Raw genomic sequence first — 20,952 nt, forward strand, 5'->3', positions numbered from 1 at the left:
AACCTTTTCTAAATATTTTACAGAGGGCTTGATATAGCAGTTGAACATTGACCTGATAAAAGTGAGAGGGCTGTTGCGGGATATGAATGCCTAAATACTTCATACTAGAAGAAACCCACTTAAGGGGAAAAGAACCTGGCCACGAATGGCAGAGATGACCCGATATGTCCAAAGCTTCGGATTTGTCATGATTTATTTTTAGACCAGCAAACTTTCCAAACCAATGGGCCGATACAGTAAAGTCCGCGGGAGAGCTGGCAAACGCCCACTCTCCCGGCAATCGCACAGGCCACTCTCCTGTGCGTGCGATTCAGTATGCAAATTAGGTCCGGCGGTAAAAGGAGGCGCTAGGGACACTAGCGCATCCCTAGCGCCTCCTTTTGGACCGGAGCGACGGCTGTCAGCAGGTTTGACAGCCGACGCTCAATTTTGCCGGTGTCTGTTCTCGAGCCCGCTGACAGCCACAGGTTCGGAAACCGGATGCCGGCTCAAATTAAGTGTCTGGTTTTTGACCCATGAGCCGCGGACAGACTTCAAATTTTTTTTTTTTTACTTTTGGTAACTTTCGGGACCTCCGACTTAATATCGCCATGATATTAAGTTGGAGGGTGCACAGAAAAGCAGTAAAAACTGAAATCCTGAAAAGGATCTGAGCAGTCGCTATTGGCTAAAATATATAATTTAGAGGAGTAATATAGAAGCGTAATATTAATGACAAAATCTCCCGAAAATCCAAATCGTCCTAGGACAGAGAACATATAAGGCCACGAGACAAGATCAAAAGCCATTGCCTGTGTCCCTAGCTTAATTGAATGTTGCATGGCTGTGAGAAGTTTAATAATATGGGATCCCGCCGACCGTCCCTTGACAAATCTTGTGTTGTAAATGTACTACTTAATATTACATGACTCCCTAGTCTTTGTACTTTTTGAAAGCATAAACAACCAATTTGTGCTCTCCCGTTCCACTCATTGATATATAGACTTCTATCGTATGCTCTTTCAGCCAGACTGAAGAGCCCTTAATCTCTTTAGCCCTTCCCCTAAGGGAATCATTCCATCATTTTGGTCACCCTTCTCTGTACCTTTTCTAATTCTGCTAAATATTTTTTGAGATACAGTGACTAAAATTGCACATAATACTCAAGATGAGGTAGCATCATGGAGTGATACAGAGGCATTATGATATTTTCTGTTTTAGTCTGCATTCCTTTCCTAATCCAAAGCATTCTATTTACTTTCTTGGCTGTGGCTGCACATTGAGCAGAAAATTTCAATGTATTTTCAATGATGACACATAGATCCGTGTCCTGAGTGGTGACTCCTAATGTGGATCCTTGCATTGTTTAGCCATAATTTGGGTTACTCTTCCTTAAGTTTTTCATCTTTGCACTTGTCCACATTAAATTTCATCTGCCATTTGCATGCCCAGTCTCCTAGTTTTGCATGGTCCTCTTGCAATTCTCATACTCCTCTTGTGATTTAACAACTTTGAATAATTTTGTCATCGGCAAATTTGACCACCTCCCCTGTTCCCATTTCCAGGTCATTTATAAATATACAAGCCGTTAAGCCCGTTAAAACGGGCTACATTAACATTTTTTTTGGATCATTTCCTTCCCCCTCATGCTCCCTCCCACCTCCCCCACTCTCTCCCCTCAGTCACTCCTCTCTCTCCCCCCCTCCCTCCTCCCCTCCCTCCTCCCCTCAGTCACTCCCCCCTCCTCCCTCCCTCAGTCACTCCTATCTCCCCCTCCCCCAGTCACTCCCCCCAGTTACTCCTCTCTCCCCCCCTCCCTCCTCCCCTGAGTCACTCCTCTCTCCCCCCTCCCCTCAGTCACTCCTCCCTTCTCCCTCCCCTGAGTCACTCCTCCCCTGAGTCACTCCTCCCTCCCCTCAGTCACTCCTCCCTCCCCCTCCCCTCAGTCAGTCATTCCTCCCTCCCCCCTCTCCCTGAGTCACTCCTCTCTCCCCCCTCCCTCCTCCCCTGAGTCACTCCTCTCTCCCCCTCCCTCCCTCCCTCCTCCCCAGTTACTCCTCTCTCCCCCCCTCCCTCCTCCCCTGAGTCACTCCTCTCTCCCCCCTCCCCTCAGTCACTCCTCCCTCCTCTGAATCACTCCTCCCCTCAGTCACTCCTCCCTCCCCTCAGTCACTCCTCCCTCCCCCCTCCCCTCAGTCAGTCACTCCTCCCTCCTCCCTCCCCCCTGAGTCACTCCTCTCTCCCCCCTCCCCTGAGTCACTCCTCTCTCCCCCTCCCTCCTCCCCTCAGTCACTCCTCTCTCCCCACTCCCTCCTCCCCTCAGTCGATCTCCGCCGAAGACCCGGAGCGGCGGCCCGAAGACCCAGAGCGGCAGGAGCGGCGGCCCGAAGACCCGGAGCGGCGGCCCGAAGACCCGGAGCGGCGGCGGCATGCGCGCGAGGGCAGGGCCGGTGCAAGGGGATTTGGCGCCCTAGGCGAGCCTTCTTCCTTGCGCCCCCCCCTGTCTCGGTCCCGACTCCTACCTCATTCTCAATCACGCCCGCTGACTGGGGTTTTCTGGGTCGCGAGCAGATTGGGCACTGCTTGCGGCCCGCCAAATCTCCACTCCTCTTTGCCACCACTTGCGGCCCCATATGGCTCGCACCCAGTGGCGCACCACTGGGTGCGCCACTGGGTGCGAGCCATATGGGGCCCAGGAGCCAAATGCACTGGGTGCCATATGCACTGGGTGCCATATGGGCACCCAGTGCATATGGCTCGCATATGGGGCCCAGGAGCCCCATATGGCTCGCATATGGGGCTCCTGGGCCCCATATGCGAGCCATATGGGGCCCAGGAGCCAAATGCACTGGGTGCCATATGCACTGGGTGCCATATGGGGCCCAGGAGCCAAATGCATTGGCGCCCAGGAGCCAATGCATTTGTGTGCCACAGAAAATCAGCGGCATCTCTAGACAGAAGAATTTGTTTTGGGTGGGGGGGAGCCAAAATGACATTTCTTCATCACACCCACCTCTATAGCATGGATCCTGCTTTAAAATTGGTTATAAAAAAAAGTGTTGTTAAAAAAAGTCCAAAGGGTCCTCTGCATTATTTTAAAAAGCTGGCCAGTTTCACACTTCTAGTAAAACTACTATAAAATTATTTGATAGCCTCATTCAACTAATTCTATATGGATTATGAGAGTGAAGTCTGGAATATATAGGAAGGGACAGAATGTCAATACAAATCCTGCACCTCCAGTTCTGTATCTCTGTGCATCCACTGAAATTCCCCCAAACAATGGAGCTTGGATGTTTCCCTTACAGCTCATCATACTAAAAGATATTTTCAAATTCTGGTGTCACCTCACAGTAACAGCAGCACAAACACCTTCCACTGCCAGACACATTGTGAACTAACACAAAGCACCGCAAAAAGACACCCAAAATCTATACTGCAATCCCATCATAACATAACAGTAATAACACCAAGACTCAAACAACAATAACCCTACCTTTGAAAAAACAAGGGTAAATATTACACTGGGTCCTAGAATACCAATACACCACCTACTGAGGAAACAAAACAAACCCAATTGCTATAGATCTCTATACAGACACTATATGCAAGCAGAATCTCTCATCATGGTCACACACCCTCACCAAATACAGAATACAAAATAAAGGAGCACAAATTAGAAAAAACTGAAATGGAAACCCCAAGAAGCCAGGCTCTGTGTATTAGGAATGGAAAAACAGAACAACCATTCCTCATAAAACAAATAAAATCAAGAAACAAAGCATCAGTTATAATAGTAAAACCATACTAATAAAATATTTTAAAACTACTGATAAATAGAATTTCTATTAATTAAAATCATATACATTTTTTACAATTTCCCAAACACCAATAAAATATTTCAAAACAGTACATATATCAAATAACACACAATAATTAAAATTAATAAGGATTTTAAAAAGCCCCTGCTGTCCATACATGGGAGCTCTTGATTTCCAGTCACCCTGATATTGTCGAGGATTAGGAGGTTATCCTCTCTCTCTCACACATACTCACATATCCATTCTCTCTCACACATACACTGTCACATACATACACATTCATGCTCTTATACCCAACCATAACCTCTCGCTCTCACAGACACTGACACACTCAGGCTCTAAGGCACTCTCTCCCCCTCCACACACACCCCCACACAAACTCTTACTCCCCTGGATTTTCTCATACACACTCATGCTCTCACTCTCACTGGCTCCCTCACATACACACAAACACACACTCCCAGGCAAGCTCCCACTCGTTCTCACACAGACACAGACACACACAGACAAGCTCCTAGTCATTCTCACACTGAACCCCAGGCAGGCTCCCATTCATTTTCACACCACTCCCTCCCCATCCCCCAGGCATGCACACATTCATTCTCACACACACAGACCCCCAGGCAGGCACCAATTTATTCTCACACACACCCATACACCACAAACAGGCAGGAACCTATTCTCACACATACAAACCCCAGGAAGACACCCATACATTCTCATTCACAGACACACCCTCAGGCAGGCACCCATGCATTCACACACATACACCCCCAGGCAGACTCCCATTCATACACATGCACACACTAAAGGCAGAGACCCCCTCTCTTTCTTTTGCCAGCAACCTCAGAGCCTCTCTCATTCTTCTGCTGCCACTGTCACTGCCGCTGTATGGCTATTGCGGAGGTGCTGGTTGCTGCTATTGGCACTGAAGCCCATTCTGCTGCCTCCTCTGTGCAGGCCCCATGGGCTTCCAGTTCCTCTATGTTGATCTCGTACATTGTGAGATCCGCATAGAGAAAGTGCTACTCTTGCACATTCCCAAAGATTACATGTTCCAATCAGTAAAAAGTAATTTATTTCTTTTTACATTTGCTGTCTGATCTTAGTTTTCTAATCGGTTGGTCACAGGCTTTTTTTTTCCACCTTCCCTTTCTTATTTTTTTGCCAATTCCTTTTATAACATATTTATTTTCTCTCCATCTGTCTGCTTCCCTCAAACACATGGTCAGGTTCTCATTCTCACATGCTTTCTCTCTCTCACATACACAGGCACTCATTCTCACATGCTGTCCCTCATACAATCATTTATACACAGTCTCTCTCTTGCACATGCTGTCTAACTCTCACTCCCACATGCTGTCTTGCTCAAGCACAGGTTCTCACTGTCACATGCTCTCTCTCATACAATCATTCCTACACACAGGCTCTCACTGTCACATGCTGACTCACACACAGGCTCTCTCTCACTCCCACATGCTGTCCTGCTCAAGCACAGGCTCTCACTGTCACATGCTCTCTCTCATACAATCATTCCTACACACAGGCTCTCACTGTCACATGCTGACTCACACACACAGGCTCTCTCTCACTCCCACATGCTGTCCTGCTCAAGCACAGGCTCTCACTGTCACATGCTCTCTCTCATACAATCATTCCTACACACGGGCTCTCACTGTCACATGCTGACTCACACACACACAGGCTCTCTCTCACTCCCACATGCTGTCTTGCTCAAGCACAGGCTCTCACTACCACATGCTGTCTCTCACACACACAAAGGCTCTCCCATGCTGTCTCTGCAAACATTCAGGTCTTCACTCCCACACACACACACAGTCTCTCAACTCATCTCATACACGCACACATACACACTGTACAAACCCTCAGTCTCTCTCTCACCTCTGGGCCTCCTCTTCACGGGCCACTGCAGGATGGGCTCTGCAGCGGCCCCGGTCTTCTCGAGCCGCGCTGATCCTCTTCTGAACGTGGCTGATGCTCCTCCTCTTTCCTGCCCGCGCGGCTCCGGCAACATTTTTCTTCCGGGGCCGCGCGGGCAGGAAGGAGGAGAAGTTCCTGCATTGGCTGATGCTCTTCCTCCTTCCTGCCCGCGCGGCTCCGGCAACATTTTTCTTCCGGGGTCGCGCGGGCAGGAAGGAGGAGAAGTTCCTGCATTGGCTGATGCTCCTCCTCCTTGCTTCTCCTCCTCCTGCCCGCGCGGCTCCGGCAACATTTTTCTTCTGGGGCCGCGCGGGCACCAGCATGTTTAGACGCGACTGTACCACGGCCCTGCGATCTTCTTGCTGTGTGTATCTGCCATTGGGATGACGTCCACCGGCGGCCATTGGCCGTCAGCGGCTCGGCGCCCCCTAATGCTCAGCGCCCTAGGCGATCGCCTAGTTCGCCTAGTGCTTCCGCCGGCCCTGCGCGAGGGAGGGACAGACTTCCTTCCGTCCGTCTGTCCCTCCCTCGCGCGCATGCCGCCGCCGCTCCGGGTCTTCGGGCCGCCGCTGCCGCCGCTCCAGCCCGGGTCTTCGGGCCGGTGCCGCCGCCGCCGCTCTTCGGGCCGCCGCTCCGGGTCTTCGGGCCGCCGCTCCCGCCGCTCCGGGTCTTCGGGCCGGTGCCGCCGCTCCGGGTCTTCGGGCCGGTGCCGCCGCCGCCGCTTCGGGCCGCCACTCCTGCCGCTCCTACAGCGCCATTTTTATTTTTAAGAGGCACACTGTGACCGACGTGCTCGCATGCGCGGTAGAGCTGCTCTCTACTGCGCATTTGCGGCACGTCGGTCAAGCTTCGTTTATCTAGTAAGATTAAAAAGAAGTGGTCTCAGAGCAGATCCCTGGGGAACTCCACTATTCATCTTTCTCCATTAGGAAAATGTACCTTTTAGCTCTATTCTCTGTTTTCTATCTTTTAACAAGTTGGCAATCCACATTAAGATACTGCCTCCTATCTCATGACTTTTTAATTCCTAAGAAGTTTATCATGAGGGACTTTCTGGAAATCGAGACAGACTATATCAACTGGCTCACCTTTATCCACGTTTATTTATTTATGCCCTCAAAAAAATAGCAAATATGTGAGGCAAAGCTTCCCTTGGCTAAATCCATGCTGGCTTTCTCCAATTAAACTATGCTTATCTATATGTTCAGCAATTTTTCTCTTTTTGATAGTTTCCACAATTTTGCCTGGCACAGACGTCAGACTCACTGATCTGTAGTTTCCTGGGTCACTCCTTGATCCCTTTTTAAAAATTGGTGTTACATTGGCAACCTCCATTCTTCAGGTACCATAGACGAATTTACTGATAGTTTACAAATTTCCAATAGCAGGTCCGCAATTTCATTTCTCAGTTCTTTTAGCACTCTGGGATTTATATCATCTGGCCAGGTGATTTGCTACTCTTTAGTTTTGTCAGTTTGTCCTAGTACACTTCCAGGTTCACTGAGATTTGTTTCAGTTCCTCTTTAAATATCATTTCTGGCAAATTTTAGCAAACCGCTTAGCGGTGTTGATGCCCTCGTTAATTCAACCTTGTCAAGTGGGGTTTGTGAGACGATGATATGCCTTAATGAATATTTGGAAAGTCCTGGCTGCAATGGCCCTATATCAACAAGTGGAGGAACCCCATTTGTGGCTACTTTTGACGCTGAAAAAGCGTTCGACAGGGTGGAGTGGGACTACCTTTTCTATATTCTACAATCCATGGGAATTACTGGGAGTTTTTACAATGCGGTTAAGCTATTATATCATGACCCCATAGCGATTATTGTGGCCAATAATTCTCAATCCGACACATTGCCAGATTGTCGAGGTACCTGACAGGATGCTCTCTATCCCCGTTGCTGTTTCTTTTACAGTTAGTCACTACTTTTAGCTATACAGGGCACACGAACGATTAAAGGGGTGCATTTCCAAACGGAAACATTCAAATATGCCACATTCACAGACAATATTCTTTCCTTTTTAATGAACCCCAGGCAATCATTACCAGCACCCCTCCAGCTATTTCAGGAATTTGGGGAATTCTCAGGGCTTAAACTAATTAAAGGGAAGTCAGAGGCCTTGGCCTTCCCAAGCTCCTTACGAGACAGTTGGGGGGAATCCTTTCTGCTGGCTTGGGCTGTATCCAAGATTAAATACTTGGAATATATCTCCCCTTAACGCTCACGAAATTGAATGATTTCAATGTATCCCCTATGATTATCACATCATTGGAACATCTGGAGGCTTGGAACGTCTGGAGGATTGGAGATCTCTCACCCTCTCTTTGATGGGCCGTCTTAATTTATTTAAGATGATAATTCTCCCCAAGTGGCTCTATTTGTTTCAGAACCTGCCCTTAATGCTTAAATATAGGGACTTGAGGAAAGTGGAGAGGGTATTGCAGAAATTACTGTGGCAAGGCAGGAAATCACAAATTCCATTTTGCCATTTATAAGCTAGAGTGGGTAAGAGAGGATTGTGTGCCTGATTTGAAATTTTACAATTTGGCTGGTACCCTTCGAGTTGTCCATGATTGGTTATTGAGGGAATCATCCTATGTTGATATCCTGGCTGAAAAAACGTTAGTGGGACCCCTAGATCAGCGGTTTGTTTTGCAGGTGGAAGCAGCAAATCTTTCGTTGTCACTGCTCTTACATATTTTAATTTCCCCAATCCGTACTGCCTAGAAGCTTGCCACTAAATTAAGAACATAAGAAAATGCCATACTGGGTCAGACCAAGGGTCCATCAAGCCCAGCATCCTGTTTCCAACAGTGGCCAATCCAGGCCATAAGAACCTGGCAAGTACCCTGGCATCAGAGAAGACCTCTGATGCCAGCCAAACAATGCTGAAATGCTGAAGCATTTGGGTTCTTCATGTGGGTATGCTGGATTAAGAGCAGTTTATTAATTTCAACAAAGTCTTTAAAGTATGTAACAATATAATCACAGAATGAAATGCTTTAGGAAGATTTTGTTTCTTATAACAACTCAATACCAACAAGAATTTTTGCTTCTTTAGCATTAACATATCCATTTAGGATTCTTGAGGACATTGCTGCAAAATAAGTTACTTTGATTTATTTTATTGCACAAAAAAATCTTTAAAAAATTATGAAATTGTATGAGACAAAAGCTGGTATATAATTAAATTTTGGTGATTCACAGCTCAACCTAGCTGGGACTCTGAGTAATTCTTTTACAAAGATTGTCTGAAAGCTTCCCCTGATATGAAACCAGATTGAGTGTAGTTATAATGTTTTTTCTAATAAGAATGCTCTTTTTGGACTGGTAAGGGGATTGCATTAGATAGTCACTGTTCTTCTCATTTTGTCATTAAAACTTAATTGCCAAATATTAGACCACTCCTCAAGCTTTCTTAGATCATTTTTCATTCAGCCTTCTCCTTAAAGGATGTCCACTCTTGCAGATCTTAGTGCCATATGGAAAAAGGCAAACGTTTCCCTCTAACTTCTCTGCAATATCGCTAACAAAGATATTGAACAGAACTGGCCTTAGGATCAATCCCTGAGGTATTTCACGTATCACCTTTCTCTCCTCAAAGTGAATGTATTTAGCATTACCCTCTGTTTTCTATCACTCGACCAGTTTCTAATCCAGACTACTACTTTGGGATCCACCCCCAGGCTGTTCAGTTTATTAATGAGCCTCTGATGCAGGACAGCATCAAGGCCTTGCTGAAATTCCTCCTGCTAGATCTGTCCTTAGATCTGGGACTTCCCTGCGCCTCAGCTGCCAGAGACAGAGGGCACATCCCCTTCAGGTCCTTATTCTTGGCTACAAAGGAGGAGTGATTGTACGTTTGTCTCCTGCAGCTGCAGACTTTATAAATCATCCCAGAGCCAGGGTTCAGCTCTGGCCTGGTAGAGCCCACTTAGCTCCTGGAACAAAAGTCTCTTGGGGCTGATTTCCACTAGTGGAGCTGCCTGCCAGGAATTTCCCTGATAGTAGGCTACCTAGGAGCAGAACCCTTATCCCTAGGAAACTGAGCATTCCTCTTAGAGGGGCCCCCATTCCTTTTGGAGTGGAGATCTTTAGAGGACTTGGCCCTATCCAAAAAATTGAGACAGGTTATTTGGCAGGGGAGCCTTGGCAAGCAACGTGGCCACAGCCGAAGTTCCGTCGGAGGTAGGGGTGGGGGTGATACTGAGGGCAAATCCCCCGTGTCGTTTGCTTCGGCCCTGGAGCTGCTTCAGTGCGGCAGTCCACGATTCATGTTTAAATTTCAGGCACTTGGCTCCGTATCTGCTCCAGTGTGGCAGACCATTTAAAAATAAAAAGAGAAATGCTGCATGGCCATAGGTGCATGGCCTGCGGATCTAAAAAGGTCCCAGTGTTGCCAGATCCCTTTGTCTGACATGTGATAGTGGCTCCAACCCAGCTTCTCCGGATAGAGCCAGTGAAGACCCCCCTCTTGAAGGAAAAGAGCTATGAGAAGGGGTTGGGTCTACAACAGACTCAGCCCCTTCCCTTCTGAGGGAGGGGGAACCTCTGCCTCCAGCACAGCCAAGCCCGGCAGCATCACTAGCAGAAAGGGACTCTGCTGAAGAAGCTGGAGACAGGTTTGGATACCAACGGTAAGGTTTGGCCTGGATCCTACCAGGGGCCTGATGGAAGCCCATCCCTTGATATTTACACTGGAGTTTGTGTTACTAATACATCATGCCTTCTGCGCTATCCTGGTTCAAGGTCCTCAGGCCAGAGACTGATGGAGGGAAACAGCGGGGCACCTAAGTGCTTTGAGGGTCACTCATAGGGCTAAAGCATCATCCGCTTTAACAATCACCCCAGACTTCAGAAAAGAGGACTGGTCAGTGAATTCCAAAGAAGAGGATTGATTGGAGCTTAGTGCATCCCCAAGCTCTTAGGAGGAGAGGGACAGGGCTCTTCAGAGAAGGAAAACTCCTCAATAGTAAGGCTGTTTCAAAAGGAGGAGTTTTTGGCTCTCATTTCCAGTGTGCATGTGGCCCTAACAATTTCAGGCACTAAAGCAGAAAACCCTGTGGAAGATGATCCCAATCTTCAGGGAATAAGGAAACCCTCAAAAACTTTTCCCTTACATGAAGCCCTCAGTCAGATGGTACTGATGGAGTGGGAGACTCCACAAGGGGGGCTCAGAGGAGTCAGGGTTATGGGAAGACTATACCCTCTCCTTGCAGAGGAAAAGAATGTTAATACGGATCACAAGAGTTAATGCATTGTTGTCGACAGGAACCCGCAGATCCACCATTCTGGAGGAGGGAGGTACAACCCTAAAAGACACTCAGGACAGGAAGATTGAAACAATCCTAAAACAGGCCTTCTTCATGGGGGCCAAGGCAACTCAGGGCTCGATCTGTGGAGACTGTGTAGCCTGTGTGGCCTTATGCTGGATTCAGCAGTTGTCCAAGAGGCAGGAAACTACACGTCTGGAGTTGGCAGTGGCCCTTTTGGCAGACCTAATGTATGATCTGATCAGACTATGTTTTAGGTCGATCGCTCCTGGGGTTGCAACCAGAAGATGCCTCTGACTCAGGAATTGGGGAGCAGCCTCAGCATCCAAGTCACAGCTCTGCAAGATCCCCTTTACTTAACATATCGTGCACGTGTGCCTACTTTCTTCCCATTGGCGGCAACTTAGATTTCCCCCCGGGTTCCCACATGGCAGGATTTTGGAGTTGGATTTCTAAGGGCATAATTTACCTGGGCCACATTCTAGACGGTGTTGGCCAGTTGCTTCCCTTTCCCTCTATATCAGTGCAATATAATTTACCCCAAACACAAATATTCCCTTACCTGCAAATTCAGCAGTACATAAAATCCTTACCAGCACTTTCCAAACCCCAAAATTTCTTAATTTTAGAAGATGTATTTGCTTAGAGAAATGGCAACGCCCTTCTCTAGCACATTACTATAAAAAGTTAGCAGGTCGTAATACCGATAGCATCTTTTCCTTGTTAGAAGAGTGTTGGAATAAAGAGGAAGCAAATTTTGTCACTGCAGAAATAATTAAAATGGGCTTTAGTCGAATCTCTGGTATATCTACCAATATGTATTTTCGAGAGATGCAATTTAAGTTTTTGTGGAGGGCCTTCCAGTCCTCCTCTACTGCAAACCGTGCAGGGCTTCTGGAAGCTGGGGCATGGAAGTCAATCCCTGGATCGCTTGCGGTGACCTCTGGACTCCTCTCCTGGGGGATGCTGGGAGCAGTATGCAGATGAGCCTTCCGGTCCTCCTCTACTGCAAACCGTGCAGGGCCTCTGGAAGCTGGGGCATGGAAGTCAATCCCTGGATCGCTTGCGGTGACCTCTGGACTCCTCTCCCGGGGGATGCTGGGAGCAGTATGCAGATGAGCCTTCCGGTCCTCCTCTACTGCAAACCGTGCAGGGCCTCTGGAAGCTGGGGGCGTGGAAGTCAATCCCTGGATCGATTACAGTGACCTCTGGACTCCTCTCCTGGGGGATGCTGGGAGTGCAGATGTTTTTCTCTCTCTTCTCTCTTTTACTTCCTGAGATGGAGCAAGTGAGACAGGTGCTTGCAGAAGGGCATAAGCAACTCCAGAAATGGGTTTAAACTCTATATGAAAAGTTTAACCAGCGCCTAGGGCTGTTGAACCAACCACAGAGGGCTCTCACACAGATGGCCCAACGCACAATAAAGCTCTGGAATTTGTTGCCAGAGGATGTGGTTAGTGCAGTTAGTGTAGCTGGGTTCAAAAAAGGTTTGGATAAGTTCTTGGAGGAGAAGTCCATTAACGGCTATTAATCAAGTTTATTTAGGGAATAGCCACTGCTATTAATTGCAACAGTAGCATGGGATATTCTTAGTGTTTGGATAATTGGCAGCTTCTTGTGGCCTGGTTTGGCCTCTGTTGGAAACAGGATGCTGGGCTTGATGGACCCTTGGTCTGACCCAGCATGGCAATTTCTTATGTTCTTATGTAATGCAAGCCACCACAACACGGACAAGCCCCTCGCCTCCTGTTTTGTTTAAGATGAAGAAAAGCTAAGAGAACAACTCTGTTTGTGCCTTTATCCTCAATTGGGAGGATAGATGCATATACCACCTGTGCACATATCTGCTTTACCATGAAGACACTTTTGATATGATTTGTGTGTTACATAGCAGTATCATTTATGCTAACATGGATAAGCATCAGATAGTAAATAGGCTTGAGGATTTTCAGCAATTCTCTGCAATGTATTGGGCTGGACAGGCAGGGCAGGCTGGACAGGAACTGGTACAGGGCAAGCAGAGCGGGGACAGGTGCTAGGCAGATTGTACTGGAACAGGTTCTGGTCAGGCTGGGCTGGACTGGACACTGAGTGGACAGGGCTGAGGACAAGACTAGGGAGACATCGAGGGCAGACACAGGTTAGAAGCCGAAGACAGGATACTGGAGCTGGGACTGGAGCTGGAAACATACTGTAACTGGGCAGGATACTAAGCAAGGAGTAGGTCTGGATACATACACAGACTGGGACTGGATACTGAGTACAGGCAGGGCTTGATACAGACAGGAGTGGACTGGGGATAAGAGGCAAGGCTAGGATGACTAACAAGAAATAAACTGGGCAGGGCGGTACAGGACTAAGATAGACAAGAGCAGGACTAGACAACGACAAGACAGAACAAAGAACACAGAAGGCCCAAAGGCCACAAGGTAGGGCACCCGTAGGCCGCTATGCATAAGACCCAGAGGCCACTAGGTGAGGCAGGAGGCCCAGAGGCCACAAGGCAAAGAGAGGCCTGAGTAGGCCACAAGTCAAGGAGCAAGGTACCAAGGTAAGAATGGCCATGTCAGAGAGACGAGGTGACTCAATAAAGAGGCACTGAGGTACTGACAAGGCAGGGTTAAAAGAGACTGGAGCATGGGTGTGGTGTGAACATTGAGGAGGTACTTGGCAAGGCTGTATGTGAGACTCGCTGATGACCACTAGTAGAGAAAAGACTGTGCAGCAGGCTGAACCTTGGTATAGAGAGACTGTGAAACAGGCAAAATTGTGACAGTTTGCTTACCGTAAGGAGTGTTTTCCATAGGTAGCAGGATGAATGCAAGAAAATACAGAAAGTTCTTCAAGATTGTGCCATCCTGATCCTCATAGTGCCAGTGCAAATCTCGTCAAAATTACCAGCAGTCATCCCATATCTCTGGGGTCAGACTCACTCTTCTAATTTAAGATAACAGGAAACTCTCTCATCCCAACCATACAGCCTTCAACCTAGCATGAAGTATTTTATCAATAAATTAATGACTGAAGTGTAAAGCAAAATATTTTGTTCAGATTTCGAGTTACTTCTGCAGTAAGAAAGTTTGTTTTACTGTAGAAGTAGGAGTAGCCTCACTCCTCTCTGCAGAAAAAAAAAGAACTGAGTAGGAAAGTTACTTTATTCTGGTGAAAATTAAAATACATCCATTTGGTTATCTTAAGTATAAAGAGCTACACAAAAATCTTTCTGAAGAAGGGAGGAGAGCCTTTGTTACCCTATCCAGTAACAACTTGTTTTGATTAATTTCATATTACAAAGCACTAATATAAACTATTCCTCAGACATCTTAATAGATTCACACAAAGTTTAAATATTTTCAAATGAACTGAAGGAGCTCTCCTTTTGGGAAGAGTTTTTGTTTGCTTGAACAGAAGGTTACTACACTGTAAGTTGTTTAAGGATCAGGGTACGTTAGTGGACAGAGTGAGTTATGGCATGGTAATGTATAAGAGAAGAAAATAGATTAAGGATACGAGTTATTTAATTAAACAGATTTCTGAGAAAAAAGAGAAAAAGTAATTATATACATATATTCAATACTAAAGTTATTTGTTAATTATTATGAGAGTGGACCCTTGGGCCGCCGGAAGGGAGAACCCAAGGGGAGGAACCCCAGAGATATCCTTCCAACAGCAGGCAAGGCTAGGGGAGACCTGAGACCCCACTGGGCCTTCACCACTACCAGCCCTCGTTCCCCGCAGGTTGAGCCCTTGGGTACCAGGGCCAGCTGGACTTACATGGGGTCTCAGGCAAGAATGAATCACGAGGAGTGGCAGGTAGCATAGCTCTTAGTCAGGCAGGCTAGGATCTTGGCAGGCAGCGTAGCTCGTAGTCAGGCAGGCAAGGGTCTTGGCACAGAGAAGATAAGAGACAGGAACCAGGAACAAGGCAACAGGAAATCATCACAGGAACAAGAGCCAGGAGTAGCCAAGGCAAGGTCTGTGGAGCAGGCCTTACCTTAAATAGTTTCAGGGCTGGGAGGAGTCATCCTGACCCCTCCCATGTTGTCCCCTGAAAAGGGGTCAGGTGATGCATGTGCCTAAAAAGCCATGGGTCAGGAAGTAGGTCCGAGCAGGCGCTGGCAGCATGCCGCGCCGAAGAGAGAGGCCATGGCGGAGCTCGCCGACCACGGCCAAGGCAAGGCTCCTGGACCCGAGGAGGCAGGGCTGACTGTGCCGGTAGGTGGGGGAGTCTGGCTGCGGTTCTCTGTGGCCGACTCTTGCAACATTAATTAAAAATTAGTAATTTTATTTTTTGTATGTTTTGTTTTTAGTTTTGTTTTAGTTTAGTGGTTTTTTTTTTTACAATACATTGTTTGAGATGTTATATTTATTATGCATGTTTTGTATGTAAACCGTTTTGATTAATTTTTATATTGTAAAAGCGGTATATAAACATTTTTAAATAAACAAATAAACAGATATAATCTCAGTTTTGCCTTTACCCAATGAGATTCCAATTCAAAAATTCAGAAATTAAGGACTCCATGCCATGGTTTACTGATGGGTCTGTCATGTTTGTAGCAATAATTTGCAACATAATTTAACCATATATGCTGATTTAGATTGTTTTCTCTCTTATACATCATTATCTTAGGAAATGGAACAAGAGAGGTTTTATATCTGCAGATGGAGAGCAGTTATCACACCACAACTTGTGGTAGTGCCTCCTAGAGGCATAACAATAGAGACAAGAGAGTAGCTTCATGACCGCTATTTGCTGAATTAAGGCATATTAGAATGTTTACTGTCAATGAAACTAATTTCACTTTAACCATTACATTAATTTTGTTGCATGCTAGAGGTGTGAATCGTGTGATCGATCGTCTTAACGATCGATTTTGGCTGTGGGGGGAGGGAAATCTTATCGTCATGTTTGTTTGTTTTTTTTTTTTTAAATCGTTAAAAATCGTAAATCGGGGGAGGGCGGGAAAACCGGCACACCAAAAAAATCCTAAAACCCACCCCAAACCTTTAAAACAAATCCCCCACCCTCCCAAACCCCCCCAAAATGTTTTAAATTACCTGGGGTCCAGTGGGGGGGGGGTCCCGACGCGATCTCCCTCTCTCTCTGGCCACGGCTGCGTTGAGAAATGGCGCCGGTGGCCCTTTGCCCTTATCATGTGACAGGGCAAAGGTAGCGCCGGCGCCATTTTGGTTCCTGGCTCCCGACGTCACGCATGCAGGAGATCGCCCCAGGACCCCCGCTGGACCACCAGGGACTTTTGGCCAGCTTGGGGGGGGGCCTCCTGACCCCCACAAGACTGGCCAAAAGTCCAGCGGGGGTCCGGAAGTGACCTCCTGCACGTGGGCCGTACTGCCAATCTTCAAAATGGCGCCGGCGCTACCTTTGCCCTCACTATGTCATACGAGCGACGGTCGCCCGTATGACATAGTGAGGGCAAAGGTAGCAAAATGGCTTTGCCCTCACTATGTCATACGGGCGATGATCGCCTGTATGACATAGTGAGGGCAAAGGTAACGCCGGCGCCATTTTGAAGATTGGCAATACGGCCCGCGTGCAGGAGGTCGCTCCCGGACCCCCGCTGGACTTTTGGCTAGTCTTGTGGGGGTCAGGAGGCCCCCCCCCAAGCTGGCCAAAGGTCCCTGGGGGTCCAGCGGGGGTCCGGGGGCGATCTGCACGGGTGATGTCGGGAGCAGGAACCAAAATGGCGCCGGCGCTACCTTTGCCCTGTCACATAAGGGCAAAGGGCCACCGGCGCCATTTCTCAACGCAGCCGTGGCCAGAGAGAGAGGGAGATCGCGTCGGGACCCCCCCCCACTGGACCCCAGGTAATTTAAAACATTTTGGGGGTGTTCGGGAGGGTGGGGGATTTGTTTTAAAGGTTCGGGGTGGGTTTTAGGGGTTTTTTGGTGTGCCGGTTTTCTCGCGCCCTATTTAACGGATCCAACAGAAGAAAATAGGATAAAGCATAAACATTGGCAAGTTAAATGTAAGACATTGATAAGACAGGCTAAGAGAGAATTTGAAAAGAAGTTGGCTGTAGAGGCAAAAACTCACAGTAAAAACTTTTTAAAATATCCCGAAGCAGAAAGCCAGTGAGGGAGTCAGTTGGACCGTTAGATGATCGAGGGGTTAAAGGGGCACTTAGAGAAGATAAGGCCATCGCGGAAAGATTAAATGATTTCTTTGCTTCGGTGTTTACTGAAGAGGATGTTGGGGAGGTACCCGTAATGGAGAAGGTTTTCATGGGTAATTATTCAGATGGACCGAATCAAATCACGGTGAACCTAGAAGATGTGGTAGGTCTGATTGACAAACTAAAGAGTAGTAAATCACCTGGACCGGATGGTATACACCCCAGAGTTCTGAAGGAACTAAAAAATGAAATTTCAGACCTATTAGTAAAGATTTGTAACTTATCATTAAAATCATCCATTGTACCTGAAGAGTGGAGGATAGCAAATGTAACCCCAATATTAAAAAAGGGCTCCAGGGGCGATCCGGGAAACTACAGACCGGTTAGTCTGACTTCAGTGCCAGGAAAAATAGTGGAAAGTGTTCTAAACATCAAAATCACAGAACATATAGAAAGACATGGTTTAATGGAACAAAGTCAGCATGGCTTTACCCAGGGCAAGTCTTGCCTCACAAATCTGCTTCACTTTTTTGAAGGAGTTAATAAACATGTGGATAAAGGTGAACCGGTAGATATAGTATACTTGGATTTTCAGAAGGCGTTTGACAAAGTTCCTCATGCGAGGCTTCTAGGAAAAGTAAAAAGTCATGGGATAGGTGGCGATGTCCTTTCGTGGATTGCAAACTGGCTAAAAGACAGGAAACAGAGAGTAGGATTAAATGGGCAATTTTCTCAGTGGAAGGGAGTGGACAGTGGAGTGCCTCAGGGATCTGTATTGGGACCCTTACTGTTCAATATATTTATAAATGATCTGGAAAGAAATACGAGTGAGATAATCAAATTTGCAGATGACACAAAATTGTTCAGAGTAGTTAAATCACAAGCAGATTGTGATAAATTGCAGGAAGACCTTGTGAGACTGGAAAATTGGGCATCCAAATGGCAGATGAAATTTAATGTGGATAAGTGCAAGGTGATGCATATAGGGAAAAATAACCCATGCTATAATTACACAATGTTGGGTTCCATATTAGGTGCTACAACCCAAGAAAGAGATCTAGGTGTCATAGTGGATAACACCTTGAAATCGTCTGTGCAGTGTGCTGCGGCAGTCAAAAAAGCAAACAGAATGTTGGGAATTATTAGAAAAGGAATGGTGAATAAAACGGAAAATGTCATAATGCCTCTGTATCGCTCCATGGTGAGACCGCACCTTGAATACTGTGTACAATTCTGCTCGCCGCATCTCAAAAAAGATATAATTGCGATGGAGAAGGTACAGAGAAGGGCTACCAAAATGATAAGGGGAATGGAACAACTCCCCTATGAGGAAAGACTAAAGAGGTTAGGACTTTTCAGCTTGGAGAAGAGACGACTGAGGGGGGATATGATAGAGGTGTTTAAAATCATGAGAGGTCTAGAACGGGTAGATGTGAATCGGTTATTTACTCTATCGGATAGTAGAAAGACTAGGGGACACTCCTTGAAGTTAGCATGGGGCACATTTAAAACTAATCGGAGAAAGTTCTTTTTTACTCAACGCACAATTAAACTCTGGAATTTGTTGCCAGAGAATGTGGTTAGTGCAGTTAGTATAGCTGTGTTTAAAAAAGGATTGGATAAGTTCTTGGAGGAGAAGTCCATTACCTGCTATTAAGTTTACTTAGAGAATAGCCACTGCCATTAGCAATAGTTACATGGAATAGACTTAGTTTTTGGGTACTTGCCAGGCTCTTATGGCCTGGATTGGCCACTGTTGGAAACAGGATGCTGGGCTTGATGGACCCTTGGTCTGACCCAGTATGGCATTTTCTTATGTTCTTATGTTCTTAATACAAATGCCCCTAACGATAAATCGGGGGCATTTGTATTGTATCGTGCACTCTAACGATTTTGGACGATTTTAAAATTATCTGACGATAATTTTAATCGTTCAAAAATGATTCACATCCCTATTTGCATGCCAGATTTTATATTTTTCCAGGTTGACAACATAAAGCCTTCTCTGCCATGTGGGATGCAACGCTTGAAGATGAATTTTTTCCCAATTTGATTTTTTAAAATTTTTAAACAGATCTATTTTAATTCTGGCTTTTGTTTTATTTTGGATCGATCCGAATACTTTTTGGTCTAATTTTTTAGCTCAAATATTTGTTAATTGTTGTCTGTCTTTCTGTGTTATTTGTGTGTCATTACAACTGAAGAATGCAATGAATGAATTTATGTAGTCAGTTCAGTGAAATATGTTTTTATGTAATGTCTAAGCACCTACCCTGTTTCCCCGAAATTAAGACAGTGTCTTATATTAATTTTTGCTACCAAAGATGCACTAGGCCTTATTTTCAGGGGATGTCTTATTTTTCCATGAAGAAGAATTCACATACCGGTACCGGTATATTGTTGAACAAAAAAATGAACGCGATCCTCGAGGGCCTGCTGGGCGCATCCATCCTTAAAAGCGACTATTGCACCTGCTACAAATAAAAGGATTTAACTGGCCATGTCAGATTGAATAAAAGTCTTTTTAAAATAGTTATTCAATAGTCAGTGACATACTTTTCACACACACAGAACAGCTCTTCTACCCACGGCATCAGTTAACTTGTGCTGGATGGAATTAGACACACCTAGATCTCATTCCAACTCTGCACTTTCCTTTCTTCACTGGCTTTGAATTTAACAATTTATAAACCACATTTTCTTGATGCAACCAATTCGACACAATTTTAAAGCAACACATCACTAAAGCAATTTAGTACAAAAAATAAAGTGTATGAACCTCCCCCGCCCCCCGAGAGGAAGATAGAGGCTGCTGCCATTGAATTGAACTGCAGCAGGAAGAGGCAACGTACCATCTGCTACCATGTTTCACGCCTTCCTTCGGGAGGAGGGGAGAGGACTGGCAGTATACTGTAAAGCAACGAAGTGACTTACTTTTTTCACAGCCCTCCTCCGGAGACAGATCGCGGCTCCCCTGCCTCCCGGCGAAGATAGATGCCTGCACGGGCGAAAGCGGCCCCTGTGCGTGCGATTGGGCCACTCAATGCGTGATGTCACATGCCGTGACGCCAAACGTCGTGACGTCACGCATTGAGCCAGTCCTCTCCCCTCCTCCCGGAGCAAGGCTGCTTTTCGTGCCTTGCTTCGGGAGGAGGGGAGAGGACTGGCATTCCCGAGCGTAGGATTGCCCATCCTCTCTCCCCTCTCTCTCTTGCAACTTTTTTTTTTCGCTTTTTCGATTTTTTTGCGCTTTCGTTGCTTCGGGAGGAGGGGAGAGGACTGGGGCTGCCCTGGAGACCAGCACCCATGGACGGGGGCTGGGGAAAAGTTTGCCGCCTACCCTTACCCCTGCCTCTAATGCAGGGGTAAGGGTAGGCGGTAAATTAGCAGGTTAAACGCAGCAAAACGGCAGGGGCGCGCGTTACTGTATGGGAGAGAATACCGTAGCTAATTCGATCGTTTACATGAATTATGTGCTAGGTCTTACTTTCAGGGGAGGTCTTATATTTAGCAATTTGGCAAAACCTCTACGAGGTCTTATTTTCGGGGGATGTCTTATTTTCGGGGAAACACGGTAAGCTGTTTGTGGTTATGAATATTGTATGCTACCTTATAGTAAACTGGGAACATTATGCATATTAGTAATAGTAAATGTAGGGATTATTAGACAAAGGAGTTAATTACATGATGGAATTTTCTCATTGATTAATATGAATTGTTTTGTTCTTATATTAGGCTTTAATCCGTAACACATACATCTAACTTACAGGCCGATACAGTACAGTGGGCTCCAGCGGAG

General features: G+C 46.5%; 1 non-coding gene across 1 annotated transcript; it reads left to right on the plus strand.

Annotated features, from left to right (window-relative positions):
- The first annotated feature begins 2,752 nt into the window (after positions 1-2,752).
- On the plus strand, positions 2,753-2,892 carry LOC115098437. The gene has a single exon (XR_003858524.1). It is a non-coding gene; the product is annotated as a small nucleolar RNA SNORA17 (small nucleolar RNA).
- Positions 2,893-20,952: the final 18,060 nt, after the last annotated feature.

Source organism: Rhinatrema bivittatum, chromosome 8 (genome assembly GCF_901001135.1).
Source record: "Rhinatrema bivittatum chromosome 8, aRhiBiv1.1, whole genome shotgun sequence".
In the NCBI taxonomy this organism is placed as follows: domain Eukaryota; kingdom Metazoa; phylum Chordata; class Amphibia; order Gymnophiona; family Rhinatrematidae; genus Rhinatrema; species Rhinatrema bivittatum.